The 16,665-nt window shown below is 39.1% G+C and overlaps 1 protein-coding gene across 1 annotated transcript in view; it reads right to left on the reverse strand.

The window, feature by feature from the left end:
- Positions 1-15,577, reverse strand: part of tsnare1 (T-SNARE Domain Containing 1) — a 269,991-nt gene extending 254,414 nt beyond the window's left edge. Inside the window, exon 1 of the mRNA XM_034115670.1 lies at positions 15,485-15,577. The gene's annotated coding sequence lies outside the window, so the exon portion shown is untranslated. The remainder of the gene's footprint in view (positions 1-15,484) is intronic.
- Positions 15,578-16,665: the final 1,088 nt, after the last annotated feature.

The following is a 16,665-nucleotide window of genomic DNA, read 5'->3' on the forward strand; positions in this document are numbered from 1 at the left end:
TAAAATCCCTGCAGCACCTGACTCCTGCAGGTACACTCTTTGAGACATCAGGAGGATTCATCCCCTACTGACCCAGAAGGTGAAGCAGGTTCTGGTCCAGGGTCTTGTCATCTAAAATCTGGACTACCTGCAAGTGCCATCTGACCTCTGTAGCTCACCCATAATGCAGCAGCTTGACTGGTTCAACCTCTTTAAAAATCCACTTTTTCATGTCTTTAATACATAAATATTGAGATTCTGAAAGTTTCAGAAAAAAAGATTCGCTCTCTTTTTGTCCTGATCCATTTATATAAAAACCTGTCTGAAAATGAGCTAATCAGATTTTGGTCACTTTGTGATGTCATAAGGTTTTTTTGGCTTGTGTAACCATTACCCGATAACCAACCAAGGTATTTCTTTGCTAGCATAGGTTCAATATGGTGGAACAACAAAATAAAAAAGATCTCATATCTGTATGTAGCACTTTCAGTTTGGCTTTTTGACGTCAATGCAGAAGCAATTTCAATGGTTTGGCTTGTTTAATGCCTACAGCAGGGGTGCCCAACTCAGTCGATCGCGAGATGTGTCTAAAAATAGAACAACAATATTCTGTTTTATCGTTAATGTCCTATAACATCATCTTCCTGTTTGTTTGAACTTATTCATTATAATTATTGTACAAAATGGTATAAGAATACAAACATTAAGATCTGTTCTGTTTAAATTGATTATAGTCTATTATCAATTCAGGTTAAGAAACTAGTGTTGCTTGCATCCTATTTTAAAAAGGCATTTCTTTTTATACTCTACTAAAATGCAACAAAAAAAAAGGGTTTGATTCTATTAATTTTGTCTTTTTTATTGCACTTTGGCAGCAGATTCCTGTGTAGCTTCAGATCTGAGTTGTCTTATTAGTAAGCCTAATTTATACTTTTGTAGCAACACTATTTTTATATAATGGCAACGAAAGGGTTCAGTGTCTTTTCTTTTTTTCCTGTGTCATATGTGGCAGCACTGTTCAATGTTTCTTGAAAATATTACCCACTGTAGTATGTGACGTGTGAATAAACTCCAACTCTGTATCAACAACACTGTTGTGTAACTTCAGTTAAATACTTGTATGTGTGTAGATTAGAAAGAGGTAAGATAAAGGATCTGCAGTATTTTTTCAGTCAGTTTTATACAAGTAGAAGTGTGTATTTACCTGGTAGTAGGCTGTCAGTAATGGCTACGCCTCTCTATTTGGACTGGTAGATCTCGGCAGACTGGCAACTTTAAAAGTAGCTCTCGGTTCAAAAAAGGTTGGGCACCCCTGGCCTACAGTATACTTGCAGGATTTGTATCCTCTTAATTTATTGCATTAATTGTAAGTTGCTTTGGAAAATAGCTTCAGTTTAACAAAATGTCATGTTGTCTTGCAATCGAGTGGAGTAACCGTTTGAGCTGTGCCTGCTCTCTATAGCAGCAACTATCTGGTGAAAGACCACTCTCATTAATTTATCAGAAATTGTTCCTGGATCGAGAACCAGAACTTTCACTCTGTCCGTTCAAAACCACAGTCCGCCCTCTACTGGACTCTATGGGTACTACCTCTTAACCATACTATGCAAGCATTCACCTACTGAGATATCTATAAACGTAGCCAGCCCCTCAGGGCGGGCCTACCTGAATGCGTGCGTACCAGGGTATGGCCGAGGCGGTGCCATTCACGTTCGCCATTCCAGCGGGGCGGACGGCTCCGTTTGCCGGGGAGGAGGATGACGAGGACTTCTCGTTGTCGGGCACTTCCGGGTCCGGCGTCCATGGAAGTCCACCGCCCAGGTCTGTACTTCCCCCTAGGTGATGACCATGGCGGCGGAGCGTGGCCATCTGCTCCCAGCAGGCAGCAGGCTGGGCAGAGAGCCTCTGCCCCGCTGCCGCATGACAGGGCGGCTGCAAATAAACACGGGTGTGTTGGGGGATCACGCCGCATGGCACTTTCCAAAAAGACCGTGATGATCTCCTGGGAGCCCCCGTGTTTACGGAAGGGCTCTTTGGATCAATTTCCTTGGTCACGTGGATGAGGAGTAGTCGCAGCTTGGCGTATGCTGCTTCTTACTCATCCTCAGAGGACAGAACACTGTCCCACACTCGCCGCCCCGCTGTAAACTGCAGTAAAGGAGCCAGCAGGTGGGCGTGCGCACGTGACTGGAATAAACCGCAGAAAGTGCTGTCAAAGCACTGTGCGGGTTCAAGAGACGCTATTGCCGGCGTGCTGTTGTCAGAAAACACACCTTGCCTGGTATAATAGCTCCGATTAATGCGTTTCACCGTTGAATGTGAAACACAGCGTTAATACGAAGGCGCACGGCCCCCGTGAGAGTGGCCGCAGTGCGTTCAGGGACCTCCGCAGAAGAACGGTGCGTTACGTATTGTAACCCTAGTTCTAGAGTGATGTGTGTGTGAAAAATGCATTCAGTAAAAACGATTGCATTTATCCCAGAGTAAGAGTCATCTCTCTCCACAATTCCACATTTCCCCATAATGTCCGTTTCAAAGAGACAGCATTATGGCAGAGGACCTCAGTAGAAAATCGGCCCTTTCTGTGTCAGCCCCCCATGGGCCAAACTTCCTTTTATGGAAGGTTTGGCAGCGGAGTCAGTGGCGGTTCTACGTGGTGGCACGGGGTGGCAGCTGCCACCTCAGAAAAATGCCTTGCCACCCTAGTTGCCACCCCAGTTGGCAGCTTTGTTTTGAAAGAAAAGTTGTGGCTCATCGGACATTTATGAGAGAAAATCTCTAATGTCCGAGTGCAAATGAATCAAGCACAAGACGCGAGTCTTGTAACCCCTCCCCCGGCCCTGGCGCGAGCGTGGAAATATGATTGGCGGGGATTTCATTTGAACGGGTCAGCGCAAAATGAGAAGCATTCGGATCCAAGTAGACGGAAGGAATGAGGTATTTGCGGTCTACAATGACAGAGAAGAGACTGTCAAGTTTGGCTGTACTCAGCATTGAATCAAAACGCACTAAAGCTTTAAATCTTAATAAGTTTGTGAGGCGATTTGCTGAACAAGATGGTACGCATTCAGCTGTTATAGGCATGCCAACTTGATGCTCTGCTCACGGATGACTCGATGAGCATAAAAAACTGTTACGGCCCGTCCACACAGCAGCGTTAAAAAAATCTTGGAGGTGGGCGTATCTGAAGCTTGGGGATTTTTTGCGAGCAAGGCACCAACAACCAATCACATGAATCTCCCGCCCCCGACATACGAAGCAAAAAAGTTTGAAGTAAACTGGATATAAACTCCCCAAACAGGCGAAAACATACCACTGTCTCTGCCACCTCCCACCTCCCACCTCCACTGGATAATAACTGCAGCAATTTATATGTTTTAGCTGAATACACGTTTTTTAACCCTAATGATGCAGTTAGTCACTTCTTTAACCTGTTAAGCACCAAACCTGTTTTTCATGTTTCAGGCTCGAAAATGACATGCCCAAAACAAATGACTACAACTTAACTTCTAAAAGGGTTATATGAATAATTTCTTTTATCAAAGCAAGGTTACATCTGTGAGTTGGATGTAGAAGTGTCAGAATCAATATAGATGTTTTTTATTTTAAAGAAAATTCAGATTTTACATAGTAAAAAACTGTAAATTATAGTGTCCGTCCAAAAATTCTTTTTTACAGATAGTGAAAACTACCCTTGGATGATGGGTTAGTAGACTAAAAGCTTTAGGAATCCAAAGTACAACATATAATAAGTACCCTGTATCAAGATTGATGCAAAACAAGTGAAATTTGACCTTTTTAGAGAGGTTTAGCCAAAACCACCCCACCTCTGAGGTGATTTGGGTGAAAATATTTTTTTTTCCATATCTCTGGCCCCCCTTGGTCGATTTTGATGGTTGACACCTCTTTCTGACCGTTAGAGCCAATAGAATCGAAGGGGGAGGCCCCCACACACACACACGTTGTGAAGAGAAAAGGTGGGGGCTGCGCGCATGTAAATTTGCAGCAGCCCCCATGGGGAAGTAACGTGAAGAAACTCATCTAACTGATCATTTTTATTCATCTTGATTTCTGATAATCCATAAGCATTAAAACTGCTTTTCCGTTTCCAGATGTCAAAGCTAGAGATAGGTTCACTCTGATGAAAAATTACATGCGCGAAGCCCCCACCATTTATCTTCACAATGAGTGTGTGTGGGGTACCCCCCCTTCGATTCTATTGGCTCTAACGGTCAGAAAGAGGTGTTAACCATCAAAATCGAGCAAGGGGGGCCAGAGATATGGAAAATCCACCAAAATGACCCCAGAAGTGGTTTCTTTTTGCTAAATCTCTCTAAAAAGGTCAAATGTCACTTGTTTTGCATCAATCTTGATACAGGGTACTTATTATATGTTGTACTTTGGATTCCTAAAGCTTTTAGTCTACCTTACCATCATCCAAGGGTAGTTTTCACTATGAGTACAAAATAATTTTTGGACGGACACTATAATTTAGTTTAGTTTATTTATTTTTTTCGAGCGTGTAAAACCAAAGAAAATACAAATGAAACAAAAGGTGATACAGACATGATACAGTACTATACAAATGAATGCAATAACAAAACGAAACATTTAATTAATAATTGAATAATCTGTAGTATCATTGTCTGATATCAATAAACAATAAACAACAAAGCTTTAGCTAATTACACGTCCGAAAAGGGGTCGGAAGAAGTTTACACTTATTTAATCCAACCCCTTCTCCCTTTTTTTTTTTTTTTCTTTTTTTTTTTACATCTTAATATATGTTAACATACAATATAAACGTATACTTATAATCTTGAATAATTTATAAAATCATTCATATAATATATACAGGCAAGTTAGGACAATGGTCTCTATATATTTATATATATACATATGTGCATACACAAATTCATACAAACACAAATTCATAAATAAAATACAAAACAAGAATATAAACAGTTATGGTTTAGCAGTTTCATCCCTGTACCTTGTGAGAATTGTTTCTTTATACCTTTTTTTGAATAGTTTTATGTTTGAACATCCCTTTAGCTCCTTTATTTACAGTTTTTTACTATGTAAAATCTGAATTTTCTTTAAAATAAAAAACATCTATATTGATTCTGACTTTTCTACATCCAACTCACAGGTTTATCATTACTTTGAGAAAAAAGATTATTAATTTAACCCTTTTAGAAGGGAATGTCATTTTCGAGCCTGAGACCTGAAAAACAGGCTCAGGGCTTAACAGGTTAATGTTTGTTCTTTCTGATGTAAAGTCAAGGTTGTAACTGTTTGCAATGAAGTTGTGGGGCGCTGAACTGTTCTTTTGATTCTTTTTATATATGATAGTAATTACTTGTCTTTCAAATTTGAAGGAGGGTGAGCAAGCATCTTGAGGAACATTCATCATTAACTCCTCCAAAAAATATAGTTTATTTAATAATACCACGGAATATGTGAATCACAACAGTGATTGACAGCTGATAGGAATAATATGATTGTTAATACAGATGTAGCAGCTTATTTCAGACTTTAACCAGGAGATGGCGCTTCATTCACAAATACAGAAAGACAACTTTTCATGGACTTTCAGTTTTGTTTAGAAGAGCATTTGAACACATCAATATTTTAGATCAAATAAAGTATATCTAATCTTGTAATTCAATAATATATAGTCTTTATATATTAAATAATCATAATAATAATGTAAATGTTTACATTACACTTCTTTATTTGTCATGCAGTCTACATGCGCTGTAAAATGTATTATCTCGTCGATTTACACACGGCATCTATTGCACTTCTGTCCATCCTGGGAGAGGGATCCCTCCTCTGTTGCTCTCCTCGAGGTTTCTCCCATTTTTCCCTTTGAAATGTGGGTTTTTCTCTGGAAGTTTTTCCTTGTACGATGTGAGGGTCTAAGGACAGAGGGTGCTCATACTCATACTGATATTCTGAACAAACTGTGCTGTTGTATTTGCTGTAAAGTGTCTTTACTGTAGAGTATTTTTATTATATGTACAGCACTTTGGCAACAGAAGATGTTTTTCTTTAAATTGAAGTTAAATGCATCAATCTGGTGCACTTTGAGGGCAAAATTAAGAGATTTATGGATACAGCTCTCAACACTCATATGAAACAGAACTGTTATAATAATGATGAGAAACTATGAAATAAGAAATGAATCAAATTAAAATGGAATTATCATATCATATATTATATAGTGTATTGTATTATTAAGTAATATCATACATTAACCCCATTATAGCAGATGCCACATTGAATGGATGAACACATGTATGCATCTATAATTACAGCAGAGTATTTCTAAATACAAGCTGTAAAAATACTTATATGTATTTAATACTAATAACATAATGATTAATTTCAGATGATAATACTTTTCAGTGTCTGTCTCATGCAGCAGCTGATCCAGTAATGAGTGACCCGGCCGACAGTAAAAATAAACATTTATAACTAGTTTAGTTTAGTTGTTTGAGAGGTAATTAAAATAGCTAAGGGTGATGATCTGACTTGAAGTGTGTGTTTTGCTCCTAATTAAATGTTTTGATAAGTGCATGCAGATCACAGTGCAAGATGTGAAGTCAACAGGTATTCACTCAGAGGGGGGGAGGTACTACATGTATTTATTTTCAAATGCATATAGGCAATGCCACCCATTTACATGTTCTATAGGCTACACTGCTCTTTCAGGCAAGAATTTGAATGGGATGGGGAGACGTGTGTGATTAAAAATGAGTGGCCAAACTAAGACTTAGTTTTTCAAAAGAGAAAATGCAGATATTATATAAAAAACTAAAGTTAAAATCTTGTTTTTAATGCCCCAAGAGCAATAAAAACACTTGGTAAAAAAATCCTGAGTGAGGCTTTCATAATTGCATTTAGCTGACGCTTTTATCCAAAGCGACTTACTATTTAATAAATGATAAATGATTATTCATAACAAATATGACTGATGTGTGATTATTATTCATGCTATATACTGATATAGGGCTAAGTAAGCAATCAATCCTGCAAATTAACCCCTAGTTGTTCAATATATTTATCCAGACAATGTGAGTAGAAATACAGAAATTCTGCTCCCACCTAAGGCCAACATTGCAATATTACAACATTTCCCTAAAAACTTACCAAAACGTAAACATTTTTAAAACTCTTTCATTTCTGCTCCAGAGGCTATACAACAACATCTGAAAGGTCAAAAAAACAAACAGGGCTAGACAGCCATTTGTAACATATGGGAGAATGGTGAAAAGAACCAACTGGACTGGGACCAATGGGAAAATGCCTCTTCCCCTCAATGTGAAGCAAAAGATTGAGTCCTATGTTTCCAATCGGTTCCCAAATGTGAACATTATTTTGTATTTTTATTAAATTTGACAATGTCAATTTCACTTTCCACTATGTACAGGTATCTTGGGTCAGTCTTGTCTTCCAAAAATCAGGAAGTAAAGTCCCTGGTTTGTGACAAGATGTGAAGTCAACACGTTCTTTTCAAATGCATATAGGCAATGCCACCCATTTACATGTACTCTAGGCTACACTGCTCTTTCAGTCAAGAATTTGAATTTGAATGGGATGGGGAGACGTGTGTGATTAAAAATGAGTGGCCAAACTAAGACTTAGTTTTTTAAAAGAGAAAATGCAGATATTACACTCTGAAAAGAAAGGGTAGACTTATCGGTACTCTAATGGGGCATTTCCACCATGGCGCGGAGCGCGGTTTAAGCGTGCCGTGTCGTGCCGGGCCCGTTTTTGGTTGCGCTTCCACTAGGCCTAGTTCCGGCCCGGGGGTACTTTTTCACCTCTTTTCTGGCCCGACAAAATCGTGGTTCTATCGGGGCCAACAAACAGGGCTGAGTCGGGCTGAGTATGCTAAACTAGAGAGAGAATCGCTGGCAAGGAGGCTACAACTACAACAAGATGAACATATTTGACCGTGATTTAATTGTAATACACGTTTCAAAATGATGTCGAAGTAACAACATACTGATACCGGTTAGTAAAAACCATGAATTAATGCTTTGGCAAGTTTGCAAACAGACGGCAGGTGAAAAACCTTTTAAAATGCGTGTTTTCTAGATGGAGATTGGCTAAGCTAACTCAATATATGCTCCGACCGTCCACACTCACAACAACGGCCTATACAGACATAAATAAAGCAGCGACTGTACTCGCCATGACACAGGCAGTCTGTGGTGTGTACTTGTTTAACTTTTGTCTAGTTTCTGAACATATATAAGGAGCTGTGAGCTCTGAGTGCTAACAGCTAACGGCTGTGTTGTTTTTCTAGGGTTCTCATTGAAGATGACGTCACGGCTCCGCCTACACTGCGTTACTATAGTAACTACCCCAGTTCCTAAACTGTAATGGAAGCGCAGCATGAAGTGAGCCGGCCCTAACAAGGCCCAACGCGGCCTAGCAGTACCGAGTGAGGCCGAGGCCGACCGTGTGGTGGAAATGCGCCATTAGTGCCAAGTAGCTAAGCTGGGAAAACCTCAGTAAACATGCAAATGCTTGCCTTTTTTACAAGATTGTCAACGGCCTTACCTCACCTCCTCTTAGAGTTTATTAACATACGCACAACTGCAACTTGGGTAACAAGAGGTGCAGAGAGAGGAGATTGCATTATTCCACTCAGAAAAAGTTATTTCAGTCAGTCTTCATTTTCTGTTAAAGCTGCTCAGCAATGGAACTCAATCCCATCTCCAATCAGAGACCAGTCCACATTCACTTTATTTAAATCAAAACTCAAAATATGGTTAGTGAGGAATCAGCTCTGCCAACACTGACCCAATCTTCTGCTCCTTACAACCCACTGCCTGTGTTTTAACATGTTTTAACATGTTCTTTTGTTTTGTTTTATTTGTTTTGTTTTAATGTTCTGTATTTTAAATTGTTTTATTTAAGTATCCCAGTAATGTATGTTGCATGTTTTAAATGTAATGTGTTTTAGATTGACTTTTAAAATCTGTCCAGGGACTACAGATGAAAGATAGCCTCTTGGCTAACTCTGGCACATTTACAGAAATGTTCATTAATGTGCACTGTCCCTGTTAAATAAATGAATAAATAAATAAAAACACCATTGCCACCGGTCATTCCAGTGCCAGTGGTCACTCCAGGGTCGGCGGCCACACCTGATGAACCCACCAGGGCAGTTTCCTCAGAGCGAGAGGAACATTTTTATCAGGACAGCTTTTTTAAGGGAGAGCATCGCCCTGAGATCTATGCTGCTAATATTTTCATGGCCATAACGCCATTTGTAACATATGGGAGAATGGTGAAAAGAACCAACTGGACTGGGACCAATGGGAAAATGCCTCTTCCCCTCAATGTGAAGCGATCTAACTAAGTTCTATTCATATTCTTGACGGGAAGAGCAGTGTAAATGGGTGGCCTATATGCATTTGAAAAGCAATATAAATCACACAGTTAGTATACAATAGGCTTTAAAAGCACCATCGATAACCATTGCCCTTCTCCAATTCAAACCATGTACTATGTACAGGTATCTTGGGTCAGTCTTGTCTTCCAAAAATCAGGAAGTAAAGTCCCTGGTTTGTGACAAGATGTGAAGTCAACAGGTATTCACTCAGAGGGGGGTAGGTACTATTTCTTTTCAAATGCATATAGGCAATGCCACCCATTAACATGTAGGCAATGGGATGGGGAGACGTGTGTGATTAAAAATGAGTGGCCAAACTAAGACTTATTTTTTCAAAAGAGAAAATGCAGATATTACACTCATAAAATAAATGGTAGACATATCAGTACTCTTAGTGCCAAGTTGTCTCAGACAATCTGCATTTCCTAATGTGGGACAGTTCTGTGCAAAATGTGGGACACTGAAAAGTCTATGTTAAAAAGCCTCAGTCACCTTAATTCATGTAATAAAAACATCTCAGGTCAGTAACACTGAAAGCTAAATGTGCAATACCATGTTCAGCTATGTTACTATTTATAATGTTATTGTTGTTGCAACAGAAGATGTTTTTCTTTATATTGAAGTTAAATGGATCAATCTGGTGCACTTTGAGTGCAAAATTAAGAGATTTATGAATACAGCTCTCAACACTCATATGAAACAGAACTGTTCTTACAATGTGTGTTGGAAGGATTTATTAAAGTGGACCTATCATGCTATATTTGAATAATATAGTGTAGGACCATACCTATATAAGGCATATTTATACTTTTTTTTTTTCAAAATACCAAACAGATCATGCATTTTAGCCAAGGGCAGATTCAGTGAGAACAGCACCACCTACAGGCCTGGCATATGTACTACAGCGTCTCCAGCGCTTTCGAACGGCAATGGCCGTGGCTGTCTCCTCCTGATTGGTGGAGTTGGCCCAATAGCCGTAGCGCCACTGTCCTGACATCAGCTTTGAGAACACTTTAATGATCAATCATTATAAAACATATCATATATATTATTCTGAAATGGACCAATCTGCACAATGACTACTTTTACTGTCGCTACTTTCACTATATTTTGATGATAATACTTTACTACTTTTACTTGAGGAACATTTTGAATGCTGGACTTTTACTGTAACAGAGTATTACAACACTCTGGTACTTCTACTTTTACTCAAGTACAACATCTGAGTACTTCTACTTTTACTCAAGTACAACATATGAGTACTTATTCCACCTCTGGTAGCGTATTAGCCTGAATTGTAGCCACAAAATCACGCAGAGCTGCATAAAAATAGACTCACAAAGGTAACTAATATTTCCAAATGTGTACAATGATTTGTAGGTAATTTGGACTACTCAAGACACCTGACTTATACATCTTCAAAGGAAGACTGTGTTCATTACATTACATGGGATTAAAGCAAAATGTAGTTTTACTTGTATAATACTTCAAGATTTTATATAAAAGCCTGTTTCTAAAATGATCAACCATAGCGACGCGGTCAAATCCTCAGTTTATAATTTATAACATACTAACAAGCTACTCTAATTACGCAACCCAGTCTCACGGCATTTCGTGTTATAGTCACGAAATAAATGTAATCTATTGATTCGTGTTCACCAACACGATTTTCCTCTTTTTTTCGTGTCACAGAAGGATTTTAAAAGCGATGTATTTCTATTGGTAGTATGTTTCGTGCCTTCAACACGTCTTTTTGTCCGGTCGGGTCTTGGAAGACCAGAAGCTGTGTGGTTCATAAAAACATGTTCTTACTCAATATCAAGCCACGATTATTGTTTTTATTTAAATCGTATAATGTCGGACTTTCTTTGCCGTCTGTGAGGAAAATAAATGGGGCTCAGAGCCTCAGAATACTGAAATCTGTATATATCTTTTTCGAAATCAGTCAAAAGTCTCAACGGCTCATTTAAAAAATAAACGTGGATTTGTGTAAAACTAGTTTTTCAGGGTTCGGGTGTTTTGTTTGATTTTAAATAAACAAAGTCTTGGCTTTCAGAATATGAAACTGTTATTGCCAAAATCTCACGATAAATACATTTTTGAAGCTTGTAAAGGGAAAAAGAGGCACCTCTCAATTCGCACCCTGCTCTTCCGCAGCGCCGCTCCCCCTCCCTCCGCTGAAATTATGAAGTAAAGGCGTATAGTAATCATAGATAACACGACAGGGTCCGGGACAGTTTGTTTTCATCTGTTTTCAAATAAACAAAGTATTGGCTTTCAGAATATTAAACTTGTTTCTGCAAATGAAGCTTGTAACGGCATAATTACAAGCGGAGAACGGAGTAATTTAACGTCACAGCAAGCATAACAACAGCCGGTGTTTCTTGTGAGTGTTTCCAATACACAATACACACAAACGCAAAAAATACACAAACACACTCGCGAGCTTCCCCCAGACCAGTAATACAAACGAAGATGTGTCTGCGGGTCAATGTGACTGATTTCGATAGAGCAAGTCACATTTGGTTTAGGCACGAAACATACTACCAGTAGAAATACATTGCTTTTAAAATCGCTCTGTGTCGAATCAATAGATTATATTTCGTGACTATAACACGAAATGCCGTGAGACTGGGTTGAATTACAACAGTGAGTGCTTCATCCTCTGAACACCACAGGATGGCGACTGTATAACATAGGTACTGACATAACATAGGTACGCTCCTCTGAAATGATTGTCCCCTGCAATTATTATTATCCCTCATCGAGTTCGCTATTCAGCTTGCTAACGTTAGCTTAAACAAACGTAACATGCAACGTTAGCCTAATCTAAAATGCTCTACTACGGCGACCTTTCATGTGGCTCGTCAGCGCAGACTCTCGCATCGTTATTTTTTGCAAACTTTGCAGGAGGCTACTTGTGGGCTTGACCCTCGTCTTAGCCATGGCTTGTATTTGTCTTCTGCTAGCCAACGCTCGTTGAAACTGCAGCCTCCTGGCATACTGTCATCTATCACTCTCATCAGAAAGAATGCCCAGGTCACACGTAACAAAAACACTTGCCGGTCACACGCGGAGCTGTTTTATGTAAAAGCGAAGCAATTAAGCTCGCTCCGACTTCTTTATTTTCTTTTAATCTAAAAAGCGAAGTAAAGCATGTACAATTTCAAGCACTTTATCCCAAATTCAAGCACCATTCCCATACCCGTACGAACCCTGCATGTTGCACGCACTATCCTGGCTGAGTGTGCTGACTTTTCGTACAATGTCCCACTGTCTGGCTACCTGCATAAAGTCAAGTGCTCTAAGCAGTTGTCGGCGAAATGTCGCTCCTGTTTTCATTGAAACAGCTCCTTATATCCGTTAGCGCAGCTAGCTAGCACCAGATGCTAACAACAACAACAACAACAACACGTAAGGTGTGCCTCGCTCGCTCCACACATACACACACCCTCCCGGTCCTCCCGATGGCCAGTCCGGGCCTGCCGGGGAGCGTGGAAGTGTGGTCTGCCACAAGCGGGCGGCAGGAGCGGGGCTGTCAGCATCAGCTTGTAGATGGTATTTTAAACTCGATGCACTCTGAAACTACGGGGCGGCCGAGGACAAAAAATACACATGCGTTAATCGCGTTAAAATAATTAGTGGCGTTAATTTTTTTTTGTTGCGTTAACGCGTTATTAACCCGTTAACTTGACAGCCCTAGTTACAATACATAACCCCCCCGTTTTAGAGATAGCAAAATAGTCTTTCTCATTACTCTAGCTAACTCACAAAATCATGGTTTATTTAATTTGTGAAACATTTGTATCTAATGATATACTAATATAATAGTTATAATGCTGTAAATCATCATGACAAACAGCAGATAATCAGATAGAAATGTGAGTGGTGAGAGAGCAGTGAGATGAGCGATGAGTCAGAGAACACCCACGATCCAACATCCTGTTACGTATACTGTGGACCAACAACACATTCCAGACATGCCAAGGAATATCAGTTCAGAATAAATTAATAAACTCAAGCATACACTCATCCACATCTCTTATGTAACATGTAAATGCAACATTTTTTAAGGTGCATCTCAGTTGCAACACACACTGCAGGGCGTTCTTTATAAACTTCTGTTTTATAGTATACTTAGAAACTAATATTTTCTACTGTTGTTGTTTGTTTCTTTTGTTCTCAGACGATGTAACAGTGTTATGCAGCATACACTGCTTTGATTGCCTACTTTTGTTTTATTTATTTATGTTTTATAACTAACACATGTCGTCATTTTATATTTATCAGCAACAACGTTAATCAAATAAAACAATTACAGGCGAGTAAGGACAATTGACCTTATAGGCAATGGTTGAGGATTAAGTCTCAAAGCATTTTGTATTAACAGCCATTGCTGATGATAAAGATCAGAGTAAGGGCTCTGAGCATCTTGAACAAATGTCAACAAATATATTTTATTAACACGTGTTGTCAGCGCTTGTTACACATTTCCATCCGAAGTCTATGCTGATATTTGATTTATTCTTCATTTGGAAACAGCAAATTAAAAACATAACTATGCTCTTTGAGAATCCTTCAAATGATATGTTGTATTCATATTCAACTACCATCCAATTGGGTGAACACTTAATGAATTATAACTAACAAACTTTTAAAATGCTTGTTTTCTGAACTGAGATCAGATCAACCAGGGTAGGCTTAGTTGTAGCCAGTCCGTACACACTGAAAATAAAACCATGTGACATAAATGAAGTAGCAACACTGTTGTCATAGCATAGACAGTCTATGGTTGGTCCACATACATTAAAAAACATCTATGTTTGTCCGGTCTCTAAACAAATGTGAGCAATTAGAAGTCTGGGTGCTGTTTCCCACAGCCAACTTTTGCTCCTAGGAATTCGAGTCATGTGTGACACCCTTCACAACTTCTATCCACGTCTTTGCATTTCTTTATATGTAATCACGGCTTTGCGTCCGGTGTCAACGCACCACAATTTACACGCCTCTAAAAATGAATGGAGTACCGGCTATTGCTGTGGTTATTTAAAAGCAAGTGGCTAGTATTCCTATTTGGAAATGAAATCATCCACTAAGTAAATGTTCCTGGTGTTTTTTTCACTGTGCACATACAGTACATCATAACATAGGTTAATTCTGGCATATGATGACAGGTGATCCTTTATAAAACGTAATATTGTTTGTGTTAAAAATAGATCTGCTGGTAATGTCTGGTGTGTCTGCATGGATTTAAACATTTGGTCAGCAGGATCCTCTCAACCCTCCTGAATGTGACAACATAGGCAGAACTCTGAGGTTTATCATGTATGTTGCCATGCCAACATGGTAGCAAGTATCCAAAGCAGAACAACGGCTGACAATTAGCCCCTCACACACAGCAGCTGGTTTAGCTAGCATTAGCATTATGAGTGGGCAAAGCAAAAGGTACATGAAAGAGATTTGTATACCTCTGCAGCAGCAGGACAGCACACATGCTTTAGTTTTTCACATGCTGAAAGAACACAAAGATTAAAAATAATAAGAAGTAATGCTCTTGTAGTAGAGCTATAGCTACAACTGAGGTAACACTCTCTCAGAGGGCCATACATGCTACTAATGAGGGTCAAAGCATAAAAAGATACTGAACTGACATCAGAAATCTCAAAGCACACATGGGATTTGAGTGGGATGGAAAGGAGAAAGGAGGGGCATGGAAACAGGAATCATCCATCTATGGCTGTGGCTTCCTGCCAGAAGATGAACAGATAGCTCCTAGGTTAAAAGAGGAAGTGGTTGAAACCCACCCAGATCCTTGCCTTCTCCTCATCACACACTGAATACATCCAACAACATGGCTTCCCTCCAAACACACACTCCTCCACTTGGACGTGTTAACAGCCCAAAGATTTACACTCTACAAACATCTGTGCTCCTTTGCTTGAAGAGAGGAACGGAGAGGCATCCCTGTTGGCCTCCCATCCCCCTCATTCCTTCTCCCCCCCCCCCCTCCTCGGTCTGTGTGAGGCTGCAGCATCCCTCACTAAAGGCATAACAACAGTGGGAGAAAATGAGGGATTCCTCCAGCTTTACCTTCAATGTAGGGAGAGATGTGGCTGTGATTCAGCTCAGATGGTGCTGCTCCTCAGCCTCGGCTAACAACATCATGTGACCAGGCACCATCTGCTCCTGCTGCCGGTCACATGACCAGATTAGTCCCCGGCAAGGATCTCTGGGATTTGTAGTTGAGGGGACGGCAATGACATGATTTAATTCTTCATTGAAAAAACTGAAACATTGACTTTAAATCAATGTATTATGTCAACAGATTTCACATAACTGTATTAGGTTGGTATAAAAAATAGAAAAATTATATTTGTGGACGTAATATATTTAATTAAGGTCAACATTTCAGTTTTTTTATTGTAGATAAGACCCTGTGTGATGGTTTAAATGCAAAACTAATTAAAAATGAGAGATGTGAATGAATTAAACCTTAAATATATCTTCGATTTAGATTTCTGTCAAATATTTCCACATATTATAATACAGTTCATTTAAATGTATTCAAAAAGGTGCAGCCATGACACGATCAACAGGTCATTAAAATTAATTTAGGATTAAAGGACTTAAAGCCTGATTTTGATCTGTTTTTGCATGATATTACATTATTTTAATAATTCAGTACATGTTTACATGAGGGCTAGACGAGACATATACTGAATATTACAGTAATGTTTCTATGTTTATAGTTGGCTTTTCAACACTCATTATAGGATGACAATATAATATCATTATATAGCACATCACAATATCAAGATGACATCATGGCTAGGGTTGCATATCGTTTACTTTTTTACGATACCGATACCAATGAACGATACCGATACTCAACCGATACATATCGTGATACTTTCATGTTGCATAAGGGAACAATTGAATCATCCCGCAATTACTCCCATGAAGCGCTTTATGATGTAGTTAACATGTCAAATGAATATTAAATTCAATTGTGGGACTTGGACCTTTTAGTACTGAACAAACAATGAAAAACACGTTATCTATGAAGAAAACTGATTCTGCAATATCATTTATATCAACCATCAGGTGTGAATAGCACATCTTGTCAATGGAAAAAGAAAATGGCACCAGTATAATCAATATTCAACCTGAGATTCGACTGACCAGAGAACACAAAGGATCATGAGATCTCGGCATTGCACATAAAAAAAATAGCATCATTAAAATCAACATTTGCCTGATGAAAGAAAACT

The sequence above is a fragment of the Trematomus bernacchii genome, unplaced genomic scaffold (assembly GCF_902827165.1).
Source record: "Trematomus bernacchii unplaced genomic scaffold, fTreBer1.1, whole genome shotgun sequence".
NCBI classification, from domain to species: Eukaryota; Metazoa; Chordata; class Actinopteri; order Perciformes; family Nototheniidae; genus Trematomus; species Trematomus bernacchii.